This window comes from Macaca fascicularis, chromosome 14 (assembly GCF_037993035.2).
Source record: "Macaca fascicularis isolate 582-1 chromosome 14, T2T-MFA8v1.1".
Classification (NCBI taxonomy): domain Eukaryota; kingdom Metazoa; phylum Chordata; class Mammalia; order Primates; family Cercopithecidae; genus Macaca; species Macaca fascicularis.
In genome coordinates, this window is record NC_088388.1 from 126,490,110 (window position 1) to 126,516,053 (window position 25,944).

At 35.2% G+C, this 25,944-nt stretch overlaps 1 long non-coding RNA gene across 1 annotated transcript in view; it reads left to right on the forward strand.

Annotated features, from left to right (window-relative positions):
* Nucleotides 1-1,324: 1,324 nt before the first annotated feature.
* The window catches only part of LOC102127669 (uncharacterized), a 198,832-nt gene continuing 174,212 nt past the window's right edge, over nucleotides 1,325-25,944 (forward strand). The window contains exon 1 of the long non-coding RNA XR_006692093.3: nucleotides 1,325-1,502. This is a non-coding gene — a long non-coding RNA (uncharacterized lncRNA). The remainder of the gene's footprint in view (nucleotides 1,503-25,944) is intronic.

The following is a 25,944-nucleotide window of genomic DNA, read 5'->3' on the forward strand; positions in this document are numbered from 1 at the left end:
AATCTGGGTTTACATAAGGGCTAAATTTAGAAACTAATTTTTCACTTTTTAAAGGATTCAAAGTAGGACGTAAGTCAATAGAAAACTCTCCAGCATATTTAAAATAGAATTCAATTTACTTGCAACTTTTGTGAGCTTTCCTATTGTACAAACTAAGATCAGTTTTGTCCACTCTTTAATTGCCATGCCATGAAGTGTACAGACAACAATATTGTTCCAAAGTTGGATTCATGGCTCTGAATACATGCAATGCCCTCAGGTCACCTTTAAAGGGAAGGAAGAACTGATACTTTTAAATGCATGAGCTGTCAATGTCTCATGTGCCCATGCGGTAATTATCACAGCTAATTGGACTCAGATCAATACTTGACCCATGCAGCAAGTTCTTCTAGAAGGGCTTGATGAGAGAACTCTGCCCAAGAGTAGCTCAATCCTGGAAGCTGAATTGCCAGCCCATCAAACCATAACTCTTCATAATTTCAATGTGAGGCCTACAATGAGATAGAAAGAATCAATGACTAGAAGTAAGAGAAATGAAGGTTATAGGTAAGTCATCATAATAAGGAAATATGTTAGGTCACTTTCAATTGCAGTGAAAGAAACCCAATGCAAATTGACTTACATGAGGAAGGAGATTTATTTGTTTATGCAACTAAAAGTTAGAAGGGTAAACCAAATTAAAGAGTACTTGGATCCAGACGCTCAAAAAGTGAAAAAGACAATGTCATTGAGAATCTACCCCTTCCCCTTTTTTGGCCTTGTTTTCTTATGGATTGACTTCATTTTCGGGCACTTTTCTGCAGATGAAAAAAAAATATCCATCAGCAAGTCTTTGTGAAACATTTTTACCATTAGCCTTACATAGGTTGACAAAACTGTGAGAAGTGTAATGATGTCACTGGGAGATACAGCTCCTTTCCCCAGGAAGAGTTTTCTATTGAAGAAAATAAAACCTGCACGAGTGTTGCATACATTTCAAAATGTGCAAAACTGTATCTCAGTCAAAACATTGACTGAGAACTCCAACTGCAGTAGAAAGTTATTTAGGGTTCTTGAAAGCCTTCAGTTCTCTCTGCTTTCTTGCTATTTGTTCTAGCCACACACTTTACTTTCCAAAGTCCCACAACCACTTCCCATCCTATCACTGGCTTTGTGACCTTGAGAGAGTCACCTAAACAGCTATGAATCTCAGTTTTTTCACCAATATGAAGACAATAAGAGTGTCAATCTCTTTATGAAAATAAAAGTGTTCAGTGAAATATATGCAAGTTTCCTAGATTAGAGTTTGGCACACTGTAGATTCTTAAGTCATGTTTATTCTTTTAGACACTGGACTCCTAAGTGATATGATGAGCATTCACGGGACGGAGGTCTCCATGACAGTACATCTGAGCCCAGATAGCCTACCACTGCACAGAGTACAGCTCAAAATAACATTTGGATGCCCTTGGGAGCTCTGGTGCTAGTGTCAACTCTCCAACGATCAAGATACGTGACTTTAGGTAATTCTCTTTATTCCTTTGAAATTTTAGTTTACTCATTTAGGAAAAAAAAAATGAGAGTTGGGATGAAAGGGTTACCAAAGCTCGCTCTCTCTCTTTAACACATACATATTCTTTGTGTGTAATTCATCACATCAAGAATTTCAAATCCTAACAAACAGTTAATGCATTTTTATTTTTAGAAATGGTAACTCCAACTTAACTGATATAAATAATAAGGAATTGTATTACTTCCTATAACAAGAAAACTGAACAGAGGATGATTTCATAGTTGAGTTGTTCAGAGTCTCCATGAGATTTTCAAGGGTTCAGATTCCTTCTGTCTTTCCACTCTGCCTTCCTCAGCAAGATGATTGGGGAAATTCCAAGCAACATATTTTGTGCATTGCTATCCTGAGAAAAAGAGGAACTGTTTTCCTTGAACATTTTTGAAAAGGAAAGTATTTTGTAGAACCATAAAGAATGACTAAATAGTTTATGAATTCATTCATTCATACATTTGTGAATGAAGACACAAATACCCTTCTGAGAGTGAAAGGGAGTGACTATTAATATCTATTGAGGACCAGAAGCAGAAATCAGAACTATTCTGGGCAAATCTGGGTGTATCCCCCTCACATCTCATCAACCAGAGTTGTGTCTCCTGCCCACTACCACATGAGTCACTGTAGAAAGGAATGGAGACTGTGACTGGTTTGGACCAATAGTGTTTTGCTACCTGTATGGGAGTGGGGCTGGGTTTTCCTCCCCTGGTTACTCCATGAATGGATATCTGCACAAAAACTGGAATGACTGCTGAAAAGGCAAACAGCAGTATCTGTTTCAGTTCTTAATTATTAGCTGAGTATGCACCCCTCTCCAGTGTCAGCTCTTGCTTTTTTTGAGTCATGGTTGCATATTGAACAGCTTGTAATTCTGAAATGCATCATTCTGTTGCTCATTTTTATTCTTTCCTTCCCTTTGCCTGGAATTATTGCCCCCGCCCCGGCCCCACCCATTGCCTTCTGGTCCTTGCCCACCTATCATGGTTACTTTTAGGTGTCAACTTGACTAGCTGGAGGGATGCCTAGATGGCTGGTGAAGCATCATTTCTGGTTGTGTCTGTGAGTGTGTTTCCAGGAGAGAATGACCTTGAGTCAGTGGACTGAGAGAGGAAGACTCACTCTCTGTGGGAAAGCACCTCCCATGGGCTGGGTACTGGCTGGAAACATAGGTGGAAAAAGAGGGATCGTCCCTTTTTGCTCTCTCCTCTCCAGAGCGAGACATCTTTTCTTCTACTGCCCCTGGACACCAGACTCCAGGTTCTTCAACTTTTGGACTCTGGGACTTGAACCAGAGGCCTTGGTGCTCTCAGGCCTTCTGCCTCTAACTGGAGGGTTGCACCATTGGCTTCCCTCATTCTGAGGTTTCCAGACTGAGCCACACTAATGGTTTCTCTGGTTTTTCAGCTTGCAAATGGTCTATTGTGGGACTTCTCTTCCTCTGTAATCATGTGAGCCAATTCCTTTAATAAATTCTTTCTCCAATATCCTATTGATTCTGTTTATCTGGGGAACTCTGTTGAATACATTAGCTAATGCTTTTTTATAATTAAGGTAAAAGCACTCCAATATCCTTTCTCCAGCCCTCAGCCTCTGCCTACACTGTGCAGAGTGCCCCTTCTCTGTGCTCCTATAAGACATGAACTTCTGCCTTTGCATTTTCCACTTCGTGGTAATGGCTGGAGTGTTGATTTGTTATTCTAAACCTTGAATTGCATGAACTAATTCATCTATGTATCCTTGGTGCCCAGCACATGGTCAAGCAACTGCATAAGCTCAAGAAAAACAAACTAAATTAATAAATGAATAAATAAATCTTAACCCCAGAAGGAGAGTCTGGATTTTTTTCCCCATGAAAGGCCTGAGCTTAAGAAAATAGAAACTGATTCCCAAAGTCCTAACTCCTAGCATCCATCCTATGTAATTCAAATAAAAATGTCCTTAGCTCAGTAGTAATGTGAGCTAACGGGATTTAGAAGGAGAAAAGAGCAGGCAGGCTGCTGACAGCATGTGGGGTTGCGAGAGACATCCCTATTATTAGGATATAATTAACAACTTGCCTCTCAGAGACATTAATTTATTTTGTCATTAAATTAATTAGAATTAAACAAGCCTTTAAATCACTGCTTGTTCCTAGAAGAAGAGATGTGTTTTTGAATGTGAAACCAAGAAAATATCCCACTACTTCCGTGTCCCTAAAAAGACAGAGAAGGGAGTGGCTGCCTTCCGGACATAGTTACCCAAGACTTCCCTGAGACAGGGTTGGACGCAGTAAGGAATGCCAGTGGGTTGTTCTCCTCTGAAGACAATGGGACAAGAAGAAACTGCCTGTGGAATGCATAATGAAGACTCACAGATCTGGATCCTGCTGTACGATTGAGCATGCGGTGGTTTGATCTTCTGTTTTCTCTTTGATAAAATGAGGTAGCAATTTCCACCTCATAGGATTACGGTGAAACTTTAGTTTGATAATATAAGTAAAGTGCCAAGAGCTTATTAGACTTGCATTAAATATAATTAACTTCCTTTTTCTTTACGCTGACATTTCAAGTTTTACTTCTGACAAAGATTGCATCATGGATTCCCAAGAAAAGATTCAAAATCTTATTCCCTGAAAGGGAAAAACAAAACCAAAACAAAATTTTGCAACTGGATGATTACATCATTGATTCTTTATATACTTACTCATTCCATCTAATTTGTCCATATAAATATCTTTTTTAGTCTCTTTTTTTGGCTTCTTTAAAGTCTATACACTTGTCAGTTCACTCTGTATTTCTTCTCCTAAATCTACTTATCACTTCCAGTCTTTTCCCTCAAATATCCCTTGAACCCACACCACTACCCAAGAAACTCCCCTTAATTAAAACGACAAGTGACATAATTATCTCTTCATTTTCCTTTTCATGCAGAGATCAATGAAGAAAAAAACAAAAATAGTGAACATAGCTTGTTCATGTGCTTGTATAAAAAACATGCATTGTGCATTTAGTTTTTATTGCATCTTAGACTTGCAATTTTTTTAAAAAATACAAATTCTTGATGAAACCTGCTATTTGCAATTTGTACACACAGAAATTACACTGTTTTTCAATTATAGCCTAGAGACTATTTTTAGACTTTGATGTGCTTGAAGACTGCATGGGCTGATCTCCTGAGATCTCTCGCAGCTCTGGAGCTATGTGAATCTATGAATCAGTGCTATTTCCTAGTTTCAAGAAAAGCATGTGAGTTGTCTTAATAAGGACATGGTCAAAAGAGTGTACTCTTTATTGATGAATCCACAATCCAGTGTGACAAGGACATCAACTGAGGTACCCTAATTGACTTTTATTGCAGCTCAGTTTCAGAGTGGGAGAGGCAAATATTGGCCGAGACTCCGGCTTCTCAAAAGACAATAATGGGAAAGTAGATCGCATAAAGTGTGCCTCAGATTTAGAGAAAGTTCAGGCAAAATAGCTAAGTCTACTGTTGAATCTGATGGCTGATTAGTTGAACTGCTACAGGTTGAGAATTCGGCTGCTTATGCACTTAGATTGAGCGTCAGCAAGTTCAACATTCATATTTTAACCTTGAAGCAAAAACATGAGTAAATATACAACATGTACTTTAATATGAATTTCTGCCCTGACTGATATTTCACTGAATAAAATCAACCTATAATTGAACAACTCTAACTGATGTTGACAGAGGTGCTGAGTGCTTTTTCCTCTTGATCTAACAAAATAAAAACTAAAAGCTGCGCTAGTTCTTTTTTTTTAAATTAAGACTACAAGCTTATCAGTCTTTAGAAGACCGAACACAATGCACAGATGAATAGCTATTTAATTAAGCTTTCCAGGAAACTTCTGAAGGCAGCAGAGTAAATATAGACTGTTACTTTTTGTAATTTATTTTAAAAGTTTCAGTTGTTTTTACCATGATACATTTTTTTTTTAAATGCATGGTCAACAAAATGTGAGCTGAGAAAACAAAGCCAATAGTTTTTATTATTTTTTTTTGTTTACTTATTGCCAATGTTCAGAGACCATCGTTGAAGACCTTCTGCAAGTGCATCTCTGTATGTGCTCAGAAAGACCATGTGGTCCTGTGCCTTGTTTAAAATGACAGTTCTAACCATGTGTGTTCTAAATGTCTAGGAAAAAAATACCACTTTTCTTTCAAGAGCTGAATTTAAATATTCTTAGCCACTGGCATAATTGTAACCAGTATATGAGTAAATTTAAGCTTAAACAGCATTGAGTATAAAATAAGACTACATGTCCTTTAATAATCAAATTTTAATATTTTTGAGTTTTCACCCACTTAGTGAACAGTGATTTCAGTCTTTTCTACAGGTCCATCTCCAAATATATCCTAGAATCCCCCAGAGAATGGCATGTGGTCATCACTCAGCCATCACTAACTTCCGGGGAGCAGGAAGTCAGACACGCACACAAACAGCTGCCATTGAGGGTATTCTAGTGCCCTATGGAAGAAGAGCTGTGCTGGAGGCCCCATGGTCCTACAGATACTTGACTCTGGTGGAGTGGCTACCCCCAGTGCTTTGCTTTCCACTCCCATTAATGCCATCGAGTTACTACTTTTCTGGTCCTAGTTTACCTTCCTTTCATTTCTCAGAAAAAAATAACCAGTCAATGGAAGTTCTCTGGTAGAATAATTAACTGTACCCCTTTTTTATGACCTTTGATAACATAGATAGCCATTTTACTCAAGGCAGAATCAAAATTCTAGGAAACCTTCCAGAATCAGGTTCATTCTATCCTCTCTCTTGAATGACACTCTCCTTTACCTATCTAGGGCATTAATGAGTCAAGGTCTCAGGTCATGTTCTTTTCTCTTATGGTACATTTCTTTTTACTAGATTTCATTGCTTCCTGTGATCATGTATCGGTTGGACTGTTCATAATTGTTTGAACTTATCAGACGTATTTGTATGGAGGGAGAGGAAGGGAGTGGCGCCCGAATCTCTTTTATCCCAAAAGTCACCTAGAATTTTATTTAAACCAAGGTATGCATATATCTAGAAGGGTTGAGTTCTCCTTATTTCTAAGACTCAAATTCAAAGAGAGATGTTGGGGAAGAAATACTCAGAAACAACCCCCCATCGGTTGCATATAATTTCCAAGTTCTTTCAACACTTAAATGATCACTTACAAATCATTACCACTTATTGCATGCTCACATTGTGCAGAAAACACTGCAGATTATTAGAAGTATCAAAATGTATGATAGTCTCTTTTTCTAGGAGGTTAATACTGTATGTAGATCAGCAATTTTCGAAACTGAGTTTCATGTTTGAGAGTTACTTTAAAGCATTTGCTTCATTTTTAATTTTACTTAAACTGTTTTTAAAAACTGATAAAACTAACACATTCAAATGTATTATATTCCAATTTTTCCCACCCTGGTGAGAGTTCATTAAATTGTCCTGCCAGATTAACTTGGTTTGGAGCAGACCTTGGCATAAAACTTTGTCTGCTATCTTAGGCCAAATAATTGAAATTTTTATAAATGTGTCATTGCTTAGAAAAATGTGGTTCCACATTGATCTTTTTAATTAGACCTCCAAATGTCTATGAAGATAGAATTGCATAAGCAATTATACTACACTCCTACAAGTGCCAGACAAGTCTAGCGTCTGCCAGGATAATGGACTTAAGATATGATATGTTGTTTATCATAATTTCATATTGTAAAATTTAGTATTCATCATAAATTGTGTTCTTTTTTTTTAACCTTCTATAAACTTAAAGTCTTGATATTTTTGTGCTTACAACTGTAGGAAAAATTTCAGGAAAAATACCCAGATATTTTAATTTTGGTTTTCACAAATAATTACAATAACTAGAATATTTTTATACTTTGGGCTAATATTTGACATGAATGCCTAATATATTTAAGTGTTTTCTATGATGATAAACAGTTCATAAAGTTGTAAGTTATTAAGTATATTTTACCTAATGATGGTGCTTTTAAATGATTATATAATATAATCATTGGCACTCTCTAAATTAAAGAATTCCAGCATTCATTAGGTATCATTAGTAATTCAAGTCTGAAACACAGTTTCCAATATTTATCTTTCAGACATCTAGATAAGTTTTATTAAGGAATATTCTGACATTGCAAGGAGAGTTATCAAGAAAACAAATCTCATTTGTAACTTTTTATCAGTATATACTACATAATTCTCAATTATGGATACACAAAACAAAATGTAGATTAAATTGTATTCTTTAATTATAAAATGGCAGAGTTAAAATTTTGTATATAATATAATAGCTTCCTTACTCTCTTTGGGTGACTTTATAGTAAAACTTTAAAACTTGAAACAATAGTGCTAAAAAATTTGAAAAACCAGTAACGTAGTGGATAACTCATGAAGTTTTTAATGATTAACAAAGTATTTTACATTCAATTTTATTTGAATTTTTAAAAATAAATGGGATGGAGCCCAAATGTTGAAAAATTATAATGGTAATTTATTTTCTAGGGAAAAAGCATAAAAAGAATGAATTGTCAAGCTGGGCTTCCTTTACCTCCTGATATGGTTTGAGTTCTGTGTCCCTGCCCAAACCTCATGTCAAATTGTAATCCCCAGTGTCAGAGAAGGGGTAGAAGGGAACTGGATCGTGGTGTGGGGCTTTTATGAATGGGTTAGCACCATCTCCCTCTTGGTACTTTACAGCGATAGAGTTCTCATGAGATCTGGTTGTATAAAAGTGTGTGGCACCTCGCCCCATGTCTCTCTTCCTCTCGCTCTGGCCATGGGAAGTGCTCACTCCCCCTTTGCCTTTTGCCATGATTGTAAGCTTCCTGAGGCTTCCCCAGAAGCTGAGCAGACATCAGCATCATTCTTCCTGTATAGCCTAGGAACTGTGAGTCAATTAAACCTCTTTTCTTTATAATTTACCCAGCCTCAGGTATTTCTTTATAGCAGCACAGGAACAGTCTGTCCATAACACACCTCACTTTGATTCTTAGAAATTAGGAAACATTAAAGCCATGGGAGAAGGTAGGAAAAAAAATGCAGTGTTATCTAGGGAAAGAGCACAAGAAAGACAAACAGATGAAGGTGAGGTAAATACTAAAGACAAACGTTGAGTGTTCATTTCACAGTAACAATTATTATATTCATGAAGTTTATTTAAAAACTTCTTATGAACACTTCAGTTCTGGGAAAATAGGATAAACATATTTTTCCCTGTTTCTCTCATTGAGTACGGTAAAATCACTGCACTTAATATATAAAACAAACATAAAGAGACTCTAAAAGACAGACTGCTTAGGGACCTTGAGACCTGAGAAATAACATAGTGGTGAATTGCTGGTGTTTTCTTTTGGCCTCATATATCCAGATATGGAGTTAAAGAAACTGCAACCCAGAAGTGCCAACTGGCACAGAGAAAACCAACCAACCACCACCACCAAAAACAACAAGCACCAAAGGCCGATTTTCTTTAGCCAGAGAAACAGAAGAGAGGAAGCCTAGTAAGACAGAAACCTTTTAGACAATAGCCGCAGTGCTCCAGGCAAGTATCATGGGAAAACTGAAAGCTGTAGTCTTACCACCATCCATGCTAGCGGAGGCCAAGTGGGAGATAGGGCTTTCATCCTTGTTGGCTGGTAATGAGGTACCCTCACCCTCACAAGGGCAGTAGAGACACCACAGAAGCCTGGATTTCTACCTGTACCCAACAGAGATGAGATACCACTTTCTCTCTCCCAGTGGTCAGTGGAATCTTGCAGTGGTCAGTGGGGTCCTAGTAAAAAGTCAGGACTTGTGCAATATCAGCAGTAAGAAGGCCACCTCTGCTGCAGTGTCAGTGGAGACAACATGGGAAAATTGAGCGCCCATTCAGCAGTAAAAAGTTGTTCCCTCTTCAAGTGTCAATAGAAACTGAATGCCGAACTTGGACTTCTACTTTCACCTTGCAATAAAATTGTAGCACGTTCCTTTCCCCTGCTGTAGTGATGTCCAAAAGAGTCAACTAAAACAAAAGGTTTAAATACAAAAAAAGGTTAAACCTTCTTTAAATCTGAAAGATTTATATAGAATCTCATAACATAATATGAAAATGCTCAGATTTTAATAAAAATTACTCACCCTAGCAAGAACCAGAAAGATGGTAAAATGGATAGTAAAAGACAATCAATAGATTCTGTATTAGTCAGAGTTCTCCAAAGAAACATCACCAATAAGATGTAGATATAGATAGAGACACATAAGTGGAGATTAACTTTTGGAATTAACTCAAGTTTTTATAGAGGACAAGACATCACAAGATATACTGCCTGCAGGATGGAGAGCCAGTAAAGTTGGAGGTGTAATTTGGTCTGAGTCCTAAAGCCTGAGAACCAGGGGAGCCAATGGTTTAACTCAAAGTCTGAGGCCAAAGGCCTAAGGACTAGGGAGAGAGGTTGACTGTTGTATGTCTCAGAGTCTAAAGATCTGAGAACCAGGAGCTCTAATGTCCAAGGAAAGGAGAAGACAAATTTCTCAGTTAAAGAAGAGAAAGAGAGAATTTGCTCTTTTTACACCTTTTTGTTCTATCTGGAACCTCAGTAAATTAGATATTGCCCTCACCCCCCAACCATATTGGTGAGGACAGATCCTCTTTAGTAATCTTTAGTAAAGAGGACAGATCCTCTTTAGTAGTATAGTAATTCAAATGCTAATCTCTTCCAGGCACATTCTTACCAACACACACAATGACATCTACAAGTTGGCGTAAAATTAACATCACAAATGGCTAACATCAAAATGATAGAGATGTTAGAATTATCTGACAAAGACTTTAAAGAAATCATCATTAAAATGCCAGAATAGGTGACTACACCACATTTGGAAAAAAACAAAAATAATTAAAAAGCCTCAGCCAAAAAAAAAAAAAAAGAAAATAAAAAAGATGAAAAGAAGCACCAGATGGAAATTTTAGAGTTTATAAACACAATTATTGAAGAAAAAGTTCAATAAATGGGCATTCATGAAAAAAATAAAAGAACTGGAAGATAGAAAAATAGAAAATATAAGGAAAACAGACAACAAAACAAACAAAAACCAGAGTCTTAGAGACTTGTGGAACTATAATGAAAGACAACATTTGTGTCATCAAGTCCAGGAAAGAGAGGACAAAGAAAGCAGAGCTGAAAAAGTACCTGAGGAAATAATGGCTGAAAACTTCCCAAATTTGGCAAGAAACATAAACCTAGAGATTTAGAAAGCTGAACAATTTCCAAGCATGATAAAACCAAAGGAATGCAGGCACATCATAATTATGTTATGACAGGAGGAGGGGGTCCTTGCTCCCAGAGCTCCCAAGATGGTGGGGGGCCACTTCCAAGATGGTGGCAAGCCTCGTGTTCTCTGACCTGGGGTTGTTGGCCTCACAGATTCCAAGGAATGGAACCTTGGGCCATGCGGTGAGTGTGATAGCTCTGTTAGAAGCAGTAGGTCACAGAAGAGAACCGTGGAACCCAGTGACTAGTGTTCAGCTCGATTAGGACGAACCCAGGCACTTAGCCGTGCAGGAGCAATGGCAAGCCTTTAGCCCGATCAGGAGTGGCAGTGGGCGCCTCCCTGGATCAGGAGCACAGCTGACACCCTGCTGGATCCAGAGGGATGGAAGTCAGCGGCGGGTCTGCCAGGGCAGCAAACAGCAGTGGTGGACAGCAAGTGAAAGCTCAGCTCCAGCTGTAACAAAACACAGACCAGAAGAGTGCACTTGCAAGGTTTAATAGAGTGAAATAGAGTGAAAACAGAACTCCCATATAAACGGAGGGGACCCAAAGGAGGTTTCCATTGCCAGGTCTAATGCCTGGGTTTATATCCTGATCCTTGTCCCTCCCACTATGCTGTCAGGCAATAGATGATTGGCTGTTTCTTTACCTCCTGTTTTTGCCTAATTAGCGTTTTAGTGAGCTCTCTGATTGGTCGGGTGTGGGCTAAGTTGCAAGCCCAGTGTTTAAAGGTGGATGCGGTAACCTTCCCAGCTAGGCTTAGGGATTGTTAGTCGGCCTAGGAAATCCAGCTAGTCCTGTCTCTCAATTATGCAATTAAGATGAATCATAAATTATACTTCTGATAATTAAGACTAAGAAAATTTTTGTAAACAACCAGAGAAAAATGATACTTTATCTTATCTGTAGGGAGGAAATGATTCAAATGAATGTGAATTTCACATCAAAATCTATGGAGATCAGGAGTAAGTGGTACAATAATTTTCAAGTGCTGAAAGAAAAAAAAATGTAGAATTCTAAACTAAGAGAAAAAAATCCTTCAAAAATGAAGATAAAATCAAGACATTTTCAGAAGAAAGAAAATGAAAAAGTGTTCTCAGAAGCTCCACCCTGAAATAATGGCTAAAAGAAATTCTCTAAATAAAAACAAAATGAATAAAGGAAGAAATCTTGAAAGATCAACAAAAAAGACATAATTCAGCAAGCAAATATATAGATTTTCTTTTTTCTTAAGTTTTCTAAATTATGTTTGATGGTTGGTGCAAATATTATAGCACAGTCTGATGTGGTTCTAAATGTATGTGCATATTTAAAATAATATAAATCATTATAAATTAATATAACAGTATAATATAAATATAAAATATTCAAATAATATAAATGATATAATGTTAGAAGTCATAAAAGAAAATATGCTTTCTATGTCACTTGAACTGATAAACTAATGACAGTGGAATGTAAAATTATTTATATATTGTAGATTTATATATACATAGAGTAAACATTAAAATAAGTGTTTTTGTGTTTTATATATGCTCAAAAACATTACATATAAATACAAACAGAACTCTAAAAAACATTCTAGTAACCCTTTAAATATCAGAAAGGCAAGCAAAATAAAATACAGAAACAAAGAACAGAGAACAAGCAAAAAAACAAAATAAAATGGCAGATTTAGCTCAAATATATCAACAACTACATTATGCACAAGTGTTTTAAATACTCCAATTAAAATATTGAGATTGGCAGAATGGATTTAAGAATATTACCTAACTATATGCGGTAATATGCCTAACTATGTAATATGCCTAACTATATGCCTTTCTGAGGTTTAAAGGGTTACTTGAATATTTTCAGAGTTCTATTTTTATTTATATGTAATGTTTTTGATCATATATAAAACACAAAAACACTTATTTTTAACGTTTGCTCTATGTATATATAAATCCACAATATATATTTGTATTTATATTTTTTTTTTGGAAAGAGAGTCTCGTGATGGCACCCAGGCTGGAGTGCAGTGGCACAAATTTATATATATATAAAAAATATAAATATATATACATTTAACTGAATGAAAATGAAAATATAGCTTATTAAAATTTGTGGAACACAGGAACAACAGAGTTGAGTGAGAAATTTGTAAGACTGAATCCTGCAGTGGAAAAAAATGAAAAGTATCAAATCAATAATCTAAGATCTCACCTGAAGAATATAAAAAAGAAAGGGGTAAATTAAACCCAAAGTAAGCAGAATAAAGGAAATAATAAAGATAAAAGGAGAAATGTAGTATGTATTGTATTCCCTCACTATCCTGGAGCTTTTGTACTGATATCTCTTTTGTATTCATATTATAAGTAATTTGTGTCTTACTTCTTCTTTTTTTGCCACTCTTGCTAAAGTTTTGTCAATATTATTGATCTTTTTAAATAACTAAATCTTTTTTCATTGATTTCTCTATTGTTTTTCTGTTTTGACAAGAAAACACTGAAAAAAAGACTTTTTGATTAGCATAATAGTAATAATGTTGCTCTAGGTCTCATATATTATACACAAATTAATTCAGAATGGTTATTGAACTACAGGTAAAACATTATACATTTGGGTGAGGTGCACATTTTTCATTGGGTTGCTTGTTTTCTTATGGTTAAAATGTTAAGGGATGTTTGCATATGATACAAGTCCTTTATAGATATTTGTTTGCAAATATATTCTCCAGTGTATGAAAGTGTCTTTCACAGAGCAGAGTTTCTAATTTTAAAAATGCTCAAAACATCAGGGTTTTTTTATTTCATGGATTATGCTTTTGGTATTACTTCTAAAAACTTATCAATAGCTTAAGCACACCTAGACTTTCTCCTGTGTTATCTGCCAAAAGTTGTAGAGTTTTGCATTTTACATTTCTATTTATAATCCATTATGACTTAATGACTGCAAAAAGTATAATAAGGTCTGTGTTTAGATTTAGTTTTTGTTTGCATATGAACATCCAATGGTTCCAGCAACATTTGTTGAAAAAATATCTTTTAACAATTGAATTGCATTTGTTCATTTATCATACCATGCAACTTTGTTTGTTTGGGCCTATTTCTGGGCTCTCTATTCTGTCCCATTGATCTATTTTTCTATTCTTTCACCAAAACCTTGCTGTCTTGCTTGGTGTCACTTTATAGTAAGGCTTGAACATGGATGTGTCAGTTCTCCAACTTCTCTCTTTGTCTTTTTCATTATTATGTTGGCTATCCTGGGTCTTTGCCTTTCCATGCAATGTTAGCATCTGGTTGTTAATATCCTCAATATAACTTTCTGGGATTTTTGCTTTTGATAGCATTGAATCTGTAGATCAAGTAGAAAAGAATTGAAATCCAGCAATATTGAGGATTTCTATTCATAACATGGCATATTTCTTCATTTATTTAGATATTCTTTAATTTCTTTCATCAGTTTTGTAGGCTCTCTCATTTAGATCTTGTGCATATTTTGCTAGACTTATACCCAATGATTTAATTTGGAGGGGTACTAATGTAAATGGTGTTTTACTATATTTCAAATTCCAATTTTTCATTTCTGGTATATAGAAAAACAAGTAATTTTTTATATTAGCATTGTATTCTGGAGCTAGTATTAAGTTATAATTGCTTATTAGTTCCAGAAGGGTTTCTGCTTGTTTGGTTTGGTTTTGGTCAATTATTTAATCTTTTCTATATAAACAATCATGTTGTCTGTGAACAAATTACATTTCATCCTTCCCAATCTGTATGCATTTTATATCATTTTCTTGCCTTATTGCATTAACTAGCACTTCTAAGACATTGTTGAACAGGAGTAGTGAGGATGGCATCCTTGCCTTGTTCCTAATCTTGGGAGGAAAGCTTCTAGTTTCTCACTATTAAGTATGATGTTAGCTATAGGTTTTTTGTGTATGTTCTTTTTCATATTGAGGAAGATTAGTTTTTATCATGAATTCATGTTTAATTTTGTCAAATGCTTTGTCTCATCACATTTTTCTTTTTTAATTGGTTGACTAGATGAATTACATTTATTATTATTATTATTATTATTATTTTGATGGAGTCTCACTCTGTCACCAGGCTGGAGTGCACTGGCATGGTCTCAGTTCACTGCAACCTCCACCTCCTAAGTTCAAGCGATTCTCCTGGCTCAGCCTCCCTAGTAGCTGTGACTTCAGGCGTGTGCCACCACACCCAGCTGACTTTTGTATTTTTAGTAGAGATGGCGTTTCACCATTTTGGCCAGGATGGTCTAGATTTCTTGACTTCGTGATGAGCCCACCTTGGCCTCCCACAGTCCTAGGATTACAAGCGTGAGGCACTGCGACCAGCCACATTAATTAATTTTTAAATTTGAGCTCACCTTGCACAACTGGAATAAATCCTTTTTGGTCATTGTAAATAATTGTCTTTATACATTGTGCATTTGACTTGTTTGTATTTCATTGAGGAATTTTGCCTGTGTATTCATGGGATATATTTGTCTGTAGTATGTCTTTTATAATGACCTTATCTGGTTTTGGTATTAAGGTAATGTTAATCCTGGAATGAGTTAAAAAAATATATCCTCTGTTTTTATTTTTCTGGAAGAGGTAGGAGAGAAGAAGAGACTTGATATCATTTCTACCTTAATTATTTGGTAGAATTCATTAGTGAAACTATCTGAGCCTATTCGTTCCTTATTGCAAGATTATTAATTATTGGTTTATTTTCTTTAATAGATAGAGGACTGTTAGATTATCTATTTCTCTGTGAGTTTTGATAGTTTGTGTCTTTCAAGGAAATCATTTATTTCATCTGTTATCAAATTGAACGTTGTTAATATTGTTTGTTATACTTTTTATACGTTTTATTTAAAACTTCCCCTTTTTCTGATTTCTCTTGTTTTGAGTATTTCATAATTCCATTTCTTTCCTCTCTTAGCATATATTTATTTTAAAAAACAAACCTATAGTGTCCTAGAGTTTTTGATGTACATTTAAAATTAACCTAAGTCTACTTCTCTAATAAAACTTTGGCACTTCAGATATAGTATTTTTCAGGTGCCTTATACCACAGTATTCCTGTTCTTTCGTCCAATCCCTTATAACATTGTTGTCATTCATTTCATTTATCCATATACTATAATCACCTGGTACATTATTGTTATTATTAATTCAAACAAATTGGATAAATAAGAATAGGAAAGGTAGATTTTATTTTATTTTACCTTATTTTTTTCTTTAATATTATTCCTTTCCTTATGTAGGTGTATATCTCATCTATGTATCATTTTTTGTCCTTGAAAGACTCTTTTTATCTTTCTTGAAAGGCAGATCTACTGGCAACAAATTCTCATTTTTTTTGTCCAATAAATATTTATTTGTCATTCACTTTTGAAGAAAAAATTTATGTTACAGAAGTTCAGATTGGGTTCTTTGTTTATTTGTTTGTTTTCCCCTTCAACTCTTTAAATATTTTTCTCCAGTCTCTCTTTGCTAGTATTGTTTCCAGAAAGAAGTCCAAAGCAATTCATGTTTTTCCTCTTTTATAGATAAGGCATCTCCCCTCCCCCTACACAGATTCTTTCAGGATTTCAGTTTGCCTTTCATTTCCTGCAATTTAAATATGATATGTTTCAATGTAGATGTTTTGATATTTATCCTACTTGTCCTTAAGCTTCCTGATTCTGTGGTTTAGTGTCTGTCATTAATTTTGTAAACCTCTCAGCTGTTCTATTCTCTTGATAATTGCATTATGCTTATGTTACATCTTTTTAGTTATCCCACTCTTCTTGGATATTGTCTTCTGTTTCTTAATTTTTTTCTCTTTGCTTTTTAGTTTTAAAAATTCTACTAGTATATTTTCAGGTTCAGTGATTCTTTCCTCTGTCATGTCCAGTCTACTGATGAACCTATCAAAGGCATTCTTCATTTGTGTTACAGGAGGTTTAAATTGTCAGTATTGCTTTTGATATCCCCTTATAATTTTCAAATTTCTTTTTATATTACCCATTTATTCTTGTATGTTGCCCATTTTTTACATTAGTGCCCTGAACATTGTAATTTTTTGTTTGTTTAAATTCCCTATTTGATCATTCCAAACTCCTTGTCATATCTGGGTTTGGTTCTGATTTTTGCTTTGTCTCTTCATCCTGTTTTTCTTGTCTTTAACATAGATTATAATATTGAAAGCTGGACATGATGTTTAAAGAAAAAGAAACTAAGATTGTTAGGCTTTTAGTGTAAAGTTTTATGTTAAACATTGTAGGAATTAGAATTAGATTGTGTTTACTGTTTGGTTTTCCTTTCTGTAAGAACTCCTTCTTAATAAAATATTTCTTATGGCTTCTCAGTTACAAGCTGTTTTTATACCAGAGACCTGTTTTATATGTTGGGTAGGTGTTGGGAAGATAAAATGTTCCATAAACTTATGATTATATCTCAGTTTCAGTGGGTCTGAGCCCCTAGCCTGTGATTCCCAAAAGCATTTACTATATTTTTTTAATCCTCTCATGTGAGACTAGGAGTATAGAGGAGACTAGAGTTGTCTAATTGTCCTTCTCTTAGGTCAAACAAGTAGTAGTTTAGTAGTTTACCTTAGACAACAGCCTTTTAATATGCTTTGGGTTTATTTCCAGATGGTTACTTTCTTCTACCTTGCCTGACCTATTGGAATATTTTTCAGTGATATTCACCTTGAGTACCTGGTAGGGCTTCTGGAGTGAGGCCCTGCCTCATACTATGCCCCCAGGAGTTTTTAAATCTCAAGCTGTCCATACTCAGCAGACAGAAATTCATCCAAATTCACCATTTTAGTGTTCTTACCACTTAACCTGCTCCAGAAGGCTCTGCTTCAGGTAAACTGATCTCAGCTGCAATTCTCTGTGTTTGCCTCTCCTTCTCTATTTTAGAGAAGCAGTTTGCCCTGTGACCTCAATTCTCTTACGTATTTAAGAAAAGTCATTGATTTTCAGTTTGTTCAGCATTTTCCTTCTGAGGATGAGAGTAATGATTTCCAAGCTCTTAACAAGTTGGAGCTGAAACTGTAAGTCCTTAAATTGCTTTTTTCAGAGCAGTGTTTTTCCAGAAATTAATTTGTTTCCAAAAACCTTTTCTGCATCTATGAAGATGATCATTATTCTCTTAATGAAGGGAATTATTGATTTATTTTAAAAATATTAAACCTTGAGTCAGTAGAATGAACCTCTCCTAGTAATAATGTAATGTTGGCTTGTTTTCTACATGCTAAGCCAGATTTTCTAACAGTTTATTTAGATTTTTCCATTTATATTTCTGAGAGAGATAAGCCTCTTATTTCCTTTCTTTTAATGTACTTATGATATAATGGTATATCATGGTTTCGTATAATATTTTGTGACTTATTTCTTTTTCTATTCCCTGAAAAAAAAAATGGGTAAAATTGCTGTTATTTCTAACTAAATTGTTTAGAATAATTCATCTTGGCATGGAAGTTTCTTCAAAAAAATGGTTCTAATGAAAGATTCCATTTCTTTAAAAGATAAAGGAATACTCAGATTTATTATCAATCTTATTATTGAGACAGGGTCTCACTCCATTGCCCAGGCCTGGGTGCAGTGGCGTAATCACAGGTCACTGCAGCCTTGAATTCCCAGGCTCAGGTGATTCTCCCATCTCAGTCTCCCGAGTAGCCGGGACTACCGACATGAGTCACCATGCCCTGGCTAATTTTTGTATTTTTAGTAGAGACGGGGTTTCACCATGTTGCCCACGCTGGGCTCAAACTCCTGGACTCAGGCCATCAGCCCACCTCAGCCTCTAAAAGTGCTAAGATATAGGCATGAACCACTGCACCAGGCCAGTCAGATTTTTACTTATTGTACTCATTTTTATAAATTATGCTTTTAAAGAAAGTTTTTTTTAAATTTATTAAAAATTTTAAGTTTACTAACATATTTTTGTTTATAATATTATTTTGACAATTTTCACTTTAGGATATAAAGTAATGATTTTTTCATTCTTGAGCTGGGAAATTTATCTTTCTGTTTTCCATTACTTAATCAGTATCACTAAGGTTTTACAAATTGTATTAATCTCTTTACAGATTAACCAGTTTTAGACTTTATTGTCTGCTTTTTATTTTATTGATATCTGCTTTTACTTTTATGATGTCTGTGATGATTGTTTGTTTGTGTCAACATGGCTGTGCCACGGTGCCCAGATATTTTTGTAAAACATTATTTCGTATGCTTCTGTGAAGCTATGCTTTGAATGCGATTAACATTTAAATTGGTGGACTTTGAGTAAAGCCAATTACTTTCCATAATGTGAATAGACCTTATTCAATCAACAGAAGGCCTAGGTTGACTTCCCATGAGCAAGGAGAAATTTTGCCAGCAGAGTGGCTTTGGACTCTTTCCAAGGGTTCCAGCCTGCAAGCGACCCTGCAGATTTTACACTTGGACTCCACAACCCGTAACCTCCCTCTATGCCTCTCTCCCAGCTCTGCTTACCTGAAGAACCCTGTCTAAGACAACATCCTTCCTTTTACTTTCTTTTAGTTTGTTTTATAGTTCCTCTTCTACCTACCTGAGATGTTAAAACATTCAATTTCATTGTTTCTTCTTTTTCTGATATGTGAGTGTAAATTCTCCTAAAATCACTGTTAGCTGCATTTACATGTCTTATATGTTATATCTTGTTTGTTACTTAGTTTAATATATGTTCTTTTTTCTATTGTGATGTTTAAATTGTGAGTTATGTAGCAGTATATTAATTTTTAAATATTTGAACATTTTCTAGTTCGCTTTTAAAAAATTGTGTTGCTAAATTCTGCTCACATTTTAAGCTGTGCTACTAGATGTGTACATATATAGGATTGTTATATCTTTCTATTAAATTTTATTTATTTAATTATGTAGTGACCCTCTAAACTCTATGCATTCCACAATAAAGTATATTTCATCTTACTAATATAGCTATACCAAATTCATTTTGTTCAATATTTGCTTGGTATATATTTTTCTACTATGGACATAGTAGATATACTATGGACAAGTAGTAGATATACCATAATTTTCAGCTTATCTATAAAAAGAAGTTGTATCTCTTGAAAGTAGCATATAGTAGTAGTAATTGCTGTTCTTTAATTCAGACCATTTTACATTTTAATTATGACCTTCAGTTGGATTTATGCCTACCATTTATCATTTGTTATTTGACCTACATATTTTATATTTCCTTTTTCTCTTCTTTGATGCTTTCTTTTGGATTAAAAAGTATTTACTATTACTCTACTTTCTCCCCAGTGAGCTAGCTAGACATATTTAATATTATTTCATGAGTGTTTATTCTAGGGCTTATCATATGAATCACTTATTCATTAGTATTTAATATATATTAGTGCCATAACCGATTATTGGACAATTCAAATATCTTAAAAAGCTTTAACACTACTTATCCCTCTTTTGCCTTCATTTTTGCTTTATTTAATTATCCATATATTTTAGAATACACAGAGTATCACTGTTATTGTTTCGTTCAGTGAAATTTTCATTAGATTCATTCACCTATTTTCATTCTTTCATACTCATTTTTCTTATTTTATTTACATGCTTTCTGCTGTATCATTTTCCTCCTTCCTGATGATTTTGTATAGTGTTTATCTTATGAAAGATATACTAGCGATTCATAAATGTTTATTTACCTAGAAGCATCTTTATTTTACTTCAATTTTAAACGATAAATTTACTGGGTATGGAACTCTAGGTTGACAGTTATTTTTCTTCAGTATATTAATAATATCATTCCTGCACCCTTTGTTTCTACTAAGAAGTGGACAACTGTCAGTCATACGATTACCCTTTAAATGTAGTATGCTTACCACCATAACTACCCTCAGCCTCTTGTAACACATTTTTATTTCTGCTTTGAGGTTTTTGGCAGTTTTAATTATACATGCTCAGGTGAGGTTTTATTAATATTGACTCTGTTTAAAGGTTACTATGATCTGAATGTTGGTATCCCCACAAAATTTGTATGTTGAAACCTAACCCCCAGGATGCTGGTATTAAGAGGTAAGGCCTTTGGAAGGTGATTAGGAAATAAGGGCTCTGTCCTTACGCATGGTATCAGTGTCTTTATAAGGGAAATTTTAGGGAATTTGTTAAATCTTTGCCTTTTTTCCACATGATGACATGACAGTAAAACACCATCTATGAAGCACAGCACCCTCACCAGATTCTAAATTTGCCGGGGCTTTCATCTTTGACTTCCCTGCCTCCAGAACTTTGAGAAACACTTTTTTTGTTGATTATAAATAACCCAGTCTAAGATATTTTCTTAGAAGAACCTTAACTAATGGAGAAGTCATAAAACTTAATCCTATGGCTTGATTCCTTTCACCAGCATTTTAAAATTTTTAATCATTGTCTCTTCAAATAATGCTTTCCTCTTTAGCATTTAGCAGGGAAAAACTGCACATAGTCCTAGGATCACTACTTTGCATATATCCTCTCCCTGGGAGTCTGCGCTCTTATATCCTAGATGTCCCTGCCCTAATCTTGAGTTCCTGTAAGTAAATCACATTACATGGCAAAAATGTATATGTTGCATTTTAATGCCCTGTAGGAACATTATACTGCCTTATATTCTGGAGCTGTAATTATATATATTGGAAAATTATACTATATCTTACATTTTTTTATTTCTTTTTCTCTTTTTTTTACAATTTTCTTTTTTCTCCATTATTCATCACTTTTGTATTCATGCTTTAGCCTGAATATTTTCTGTGGCTTCTGGTTCATTAATTTTCTCTTCAGCTGGGTCCAATTTGTAATTAAATTTATTTGTGAGTTCTTAATCCAATCAGTCATATTTTCAGATATAGACTGTCCATTTAATCTGTTTTAATCTGTCCATTGAATCAATTCTAGTTACATAATTTAAAATTATCCATCTAATTTTCTTGAGCAAATTCATGGTAATTTTTTTTCTTCTTAGGTTTACATCTTCATAATTCCAACACCTGAATTATATGTGGCTTGCTACCATGGCGTGTTTTATCTTAATACCGTTTTTTTGTTACAACCGGTAATTTTTTCTTGAAGACTACATATTATGTTTGGATGGATTTAAGAGGCTTTGGGTGATGCTGTTCTCCACAGTGTGTCCTCTATCCTCTGGCAAACACATTAATTGGGAGCAAATCATCTCAATGCAACCACGGATTGAGCTGACTAAACCAGACTATGGTCTTTGTAACTTTTTATCTACTTTTGTTTTACTCCCAAGCTTAAGGTGTAGACCCTAGAGGTTCTACCTTAAAACCCAGAATATTTACCAGTGCCTCTCTTCCTCTAATTTTTATCTTTATAGTTCTGAAAAACTATAAAAAGTCTCTCAACTCCTCAGTGACTTGCTTAAACTTTCATTTCAAGAATAGCAATATATCAAGGGAAAAACATGCCCGTAGTGCTAGGATCACTTCTTTGTATGTATCTTCTCCCTAGGAGTCTGTCCTCTTACACCTCGGATGTTCTTGCCCTCATCCCCAGAACCTGTACATAAATCATATTACGTGGCAAGAATTTACATGACGCATTTATAGTGCAATGCCCTGTAGGAACATTATACTGCCTACCACATAGAGGTACAGAGATCGACCTCTGGAAAGATGAGGACCTCTGTAAAATTGCTCTCCCTCTAAAGCAATGAAAATGCAGACCAAACTACTAAAATTGTATAATTTCAGAACTTTGACAAAAAAACAAAGGCCGCTGAAAGAACTGAAAATCATCTATCTAAAAGAAACTACCAAAACTTGATGAGACAGTGGGGTGTGTGAAGTTTGAAGTTGGAGCTGTACGCATCCCCCATCTCTTCCCAGCTCTGTGGTTTGGGAACCAACCAAAGGCCAGCAGCATTGTGGACAATAGAGAAAGCTGATTGCTTTTGGAGTTTCTTTTAAAGCATAGTCCTCAGAAAACAGCCAGTATGTTGTCAGACTTGAAGATCCCTGGGAAATGAGTGTGGTGGTTATCTCATTTGACTCAAAGCACAGCTCAGGTGGTGGCACAGAGTTTATCCTCACGGCATGGCAGAGTACTGACAACATCTCCACTCTTTACAGTTGTGATTTCAGTTGGGGCAACTGAGAGCTTGTCTGGAAACTTCGAATAGAAATCCTGGAGACATAAATATGCATAGGGGACTTTAAAAATTATAGCATATTTCTAGAGATCTAACAATGTTAAAGCTCCAGTGTATTCCTAGAAATACAAATGTCTGCCCAAGACTTTTTGCATGCCCAGGAAACAGAGAAGACCTGGGAAAGGAGAAAACAACAGTCACTCACCTCTCACTTACCTTGAATTCATGTGCAAGAAAAAAGCGAAAGCTAAGTGAGAGCAAACTTCTCTTGGAAGTTTCAAATTGTGTCTTTGCATACAGATCCATTTGAAAAAAGGAAGAAGACATATAGACAAGACTTCAAGGAAGTCTTACGAACAATCATCGTTTGGTTGACCTAGGTATGAGTCCTCAGAGGCCAGACTTAAAAATAAAAACAAAACAAAAAATAAATAAAATAACAATAAAGCTTACAGAGAATCAGTGACCTTATGATTACTTTTGTCCCTGAAATTATCAGCAAAGCTAAATACTGGATAAGATCTCTCATTTTTGTGAATCTGATTTGGCAGTTCAATCCTTTGTGCTATTTCACGGACAAAAAGCCTTCCTGACATTAGAATAGCAGATGAGAAGGTCCTAAGATGTGGAAAAACCTAAGTAGATTTGGGAAAATGCTTAATGTAGTTAGAACCAAAGATTGAAGATAGGAGCAGCATAAGATGAATCAAGAGAGTAAAGGAGGAGTCACACATAATGAGTCTTAATACAATAATAAATGTTTGAACTTTATCCTAAAGGCTGAGAACTCATTAAAGTGATTAAAAGAATGATTAAAAATCAGATGTTTATTCTTTGTTAAAAAGAATCTCACTGTTTATTGTAAGAAGAACATACTAGATGCATACGTGAGACAGGAATATGAGTTAAGACATTGTTGCAGCAAATCATGTTGTTGCAGTCAATAAAGGAAATAAACGTTAAAGACCTTACTAGGTTGGCAGTGATAGAACTTGAAAAAATGAATTTGAGAGCTTATAAGTGATATAACTGAGAAGAGCTGATAATTTGTTAGATAAAGTAGATGAAGGGAGAAGACTCTCTGTGCAGTGTATTAGGCGACTTGGTGAACAGTGATGTTATTTTCTAACCTGGAGAACATGGGAGAAGCAGCATATCTGGTGACATGTGAAAGGCAGTAGGCTGAAGTTTGGAAATATTGAATTTGAGCTCTATGTATGATAACTACATGGAAATGTATCTTGGGAGGGTAAGGTCATGATGAATTTGGAGTTTGGAGGTTCGTTGGACTGAAGATAACAGCCAAAGTCATGGCACTGAATATAATCAACCGGGAAGAATGCATATAGTTAAATGGTGGGATTGAGGGGTAGTCAGGGGACAGAAACCTGGGGAGTACAGAGGAAAAACAACAGGAGAACTGATGTCAGAAAAGCCAAGAAACTGGATAATTTTAAGGAAATGGTGGTCAACTGTCAATTACTCCATAGACCTCAAACATCTTAAAGACTAAAAAATCCTCACTTCCTCGACAATGAAAATGTAATTGGTGGCTTTTAAAAAGTTGCTTCAAAGAAGTTGTGGGAAGAGAAACTAGAATAGTGAGTGAAAACATAAAAAGAAAGGGGTAAAATTTATATCAGAAGAAGGAAATTCAGAACAAATAAAGTTTTTTGTTAATTTGAAGATAGAATACACTACCATGAGTTTTAAAGTGCATTTGAAAAATGTGGACAATTACATAAGCAATTTTCTTGAAGAACTAAGAAGGGATGGATCCAAGAGAATAGGGATAGATTAGCCTCAGATAGAGATTTATAATTAGATATGAGGAAAGAGAATGAGGAAACATTTCTTGTAGATATGGCTGCTTTGGTGGATAGGGTATGAGTATTAGATCCCTGTTGGTTTCTATGTTGTCTGTGAAGTAGAAAATCAGGACACTTGTCAAGAGTAAGGAAAGAGGTGTTGACATTGGTGGCTTTGTTATTATAATGAAGGTGGGGTGTAGTCATTGTGGAGAATGGAGAGAACTGCATATGAAGGCTGTGTTAAAGGTCTGTTTAGTAGAGAGACCAAATAATCATAAACATTCTACATTTGAATATTTCTCTCTGGAGATGTTCAGCAACCTAAGACAAAGGAAGAAAGAGTTAGATATACTCAGGGTCAATTTCAAATTCTGACTATATAGGTGCTATGGTTTGAATATTTGTCCTCTCCAAAACTCATATTGAAACTGAATCCCCAATGTCAATATTGACAGGTGGGGCCTTTAAGAAGAGATTGGATCATGAGGGATCTGCCCATATGTATGGATTAATCCATTCATGAATTGATGGATTAATGGTTCATAGATGAATTATCATGGGAATGTGAGTTATCATGGGAATGTCACTGATGGCTTTATAAAGAGAAGAGAGACCTGAGCTAGCATGTTCAGCCCCCTCACCATGTGATGTCTTGTGCCACCTTGGGATTCTACAGAGGGGTCCCACCAGCAAGAAGCCTCTCACTAGATGTTGCCCTTTGACCTTGGACTTCTCAGCCTTCATAATTGTAAAACTAAACTTATTTTCTTTATAAATTACCCAGTTTCAGGTGTTTTGTTATAAGCAATGGAAAACAAACTAAGACAGTAGTGAAATATTGATCCCCATACCCCTCCCTGCAATCTATAATGTACTGACAGTTTAATGAAGGCAGAGGCAGTATATGTTATATTTTGCATTTGTATACCTATCAACTAGCATAAAGCCTTGTAGATTTGAGGAATAAAAGAAAAAAAAAAAAAAGGAAGGCATGGCCTTTTGGGTCACTCAATTATACTCATTCCAGTCCTTATTTTCGCCACAAACCCCTAATAAATCGTTTCAGTACATGCTTATTTTCATGTCCTATACTTGAGAAGATACTTGTGAATGTTCAGTACTTTTTACATACATGATAATGTATGCATTTACATTATATTAATTCACAATTACATAATTTGAACTTGTGATCAATGTTAGCACATTGAGTACCATGCAGGATATTT